Source organism: Diuraphis noxia, unplaced genomic scaffold, assembly GCF_037042655.1.
Source record: "Diuraphis noxia isolate RWA-SAM2 unplaced genomic scaffold, SU_Dnox_SAM2 contig0001, whole genome shotgun sequence".
Taxonomy (NCBI): domain Eukaryota; kingdom Metazoa; phylum Arthropoda; class Insecta; order Hemiptera; family Aphididae; genus Diuraphis; species Diuraphis noxia.
In genome coordinates, this window is record NW_028301711.1 from 103,669,571 (window position 1) to 103,672,014 (window position 2,444).

At 31.1% G+C, this 2,444-nt stretch overlaps 1 pseudogene; it reads right to left on the reverse strand.

Annotated features, from left to right (window-relative positions):
- Window positions 1–380: 380 nt before the first annotated feature.
- Window positions 381–1,089, reverse strand: LOC149063030 (uncharacterized; annotated as a pseudogene).
- Window positions 1,090–2,444: the final 1,355 nt, after the last annotated feature.

Below are 2,444 nucleotides of genomic sequence, written 5' to 3' on the forward strand. Positions count from 1 at the left end.
AATTTTAATAATAATGTTAACTTCTCCCGGGGAAAATAACGGATGTTTACATTCGACCATCCTGCGTCCTTCGATCGCCCCCGATCGACGCTGGTCCTTCGTCGCCCACTGCGACCGTTGCTTCACCACTTGATCACCAGAGCGCACGACCCGTTAACACAAACGCGATCGCCTCCGCACGACCTCTGGCGAACAAGTCCAGGTCCCTCACAACATGCACACTGCGTCCTTCGGAACAAATCCCACTTCTGATGTATGTTAACTTCTCCCGGGGAAAATAACGGATGTTTACAATAATAAATATATTTTTTATTTTCAAACCAACATATGAATTAGGAGTAGAATGGGTTTTAATTTGAATTTTATCCAATAATAGTATTCTATATTGAGGAGAAGAAGTTCCATCTATTAGATGGTCCACTATGCAACAATTGAAAGTTCTGGTTAAAATCATTTTCATTTACAAGTTTATCTGCTAAAATGTTGGGTTTAAATTTTTCTTCACACCTTCTCACCACTTGCTGTAGAGGTTTATCATTTTTTCGAACCATTTTTTTTAAATAGCTCATATAATTTTCAAATTTAAAACAGCTTACTGTATCAAGGGACCCATAGTTATCATAATCTTCAAATAAATGAATTAAAGCATGTATATTAGCAGAAATAAAGTGTTTACGATATAAGTTTCCAAACTTTTGAACAAATATGGTCATTAGTGATTGAGCAAAAAATGATAAATGGTTGTAATTAGGACTTAGAAAGATGATCATTGCAACGTGTAAACACAAAAAATGTTCATATAATTCTTTAGACACAATTGATTGAATAGCTATAGGCCCAATATACAATAAAAATAGCCTAAACTCAGTGGCCTCCCATCTTGGTAATTCTTCTAAAGATCTCGGTTTTCTTGCAAAGTCATTAGATATATTACATTTTAAAGACAAGAGTCTTTCTGAAATTTTCTTAATCAAATTTGGATTCATTTTTTGTTTGTTTACATCTATATGCCTATATATCTATCATGCCATCTCCTCCTTTCCATAACATGATTATTTTTTTCATAGCACCAAGGCATACAACATGCATATAGTCTAAACTAAAATTGTTCACTATATCAAGAGAAGGGATATTTAATATTTCTGTTATATCATCACAGCTACTATGATATTGTCGTTGTATTTTATTTAGAAAATCATCATGAGTTCTTTTAGGACATTCTGTATCAGGAAAACAAACTCTTCTTAACAAATATTGACCTTGAACTGTGCATCTAGAGCATGAAAAAAATCCTGTATGTGATTTTGTCTTAAGCAAAAATGCTTTAGCTGGCATATCACAACAAAAACAATCAATAATTACATCTTTATGAACTGTGGTTAAAGTTGTATTGTTGAAAATGTCTACATCAATACCATTTTGAATGAGGGCCTTTACTTCATCAACAAAATCTTTAATATAAATATTGCTATCATCAGGTTTATTATGACCCCAATAAATTCCAATGGGAAAAACAGTTTGATTATTTTACCTTATATAACCTAGAATCGGCCAAAAACAACCACCAGAACTTTTGGCTAATGGTAAGCCATCTATTCCAATGACTAATTTAATTGTTTCATCAGAAAATAGTTTATCTAAATGTTTCATAATATTAAAAGCTACTCCGAAATGATAATAATACCCAGGAGAAACACTTTTCAATTCAACAGGCTTATTGTACGAAACACTAGAATTATACATCTTATAGAAAGTTCTGCTCGTAATAGGAAGATCTTGAAAACATTTATGGCCTTTCAAAATTTTTAACAATTTATCAAATGTACTATTGGGTACATTATTTTCAGAAGCCCATTGATACAAATTTTCATTAATCGATTGTTTCAAAAATGAGGTATGATCCAGGTCACTATCTGAAGTATCAGCATTTTCAGGTCTTATAAATGCACTAATGTTATTTGCTCCAAGATCAAAACTTTTATTAAAATAAGATGTAGAAGGTTCAAATTGGAAATTATTTACTGTATCTGCAGTATCCTGACAAGTTAAATCATTAGGGCTATTGCCAATTTCAGATGAAAGAGTAGCAATGTTATTAGGCAATTGTGGGGAAGACGCATCTGCAAGTCAATGTTTAATTAAATTAATCTCGTATTCTTCTGCGTTTGGTTGATTTACTTAGACTATTTTGTCTTAGCATTATAGCTGTAAAAATATATTTTAAGAAGAAATCTGAAATATCTAGGTAGTGACAAATATATGAATGTAAAATAATCAAAATATTATGTACATAAGGTGCCTATAGTAATATTACGTTATAATATTATGGAGATTACAGCTGCAGTATTATTACAATATTATGTTACAAACTTACCACTCAAATGCTAATAAGAATAAAATATTAATTATATAAATTTAAAATATTAAATAACTTACGAATACAC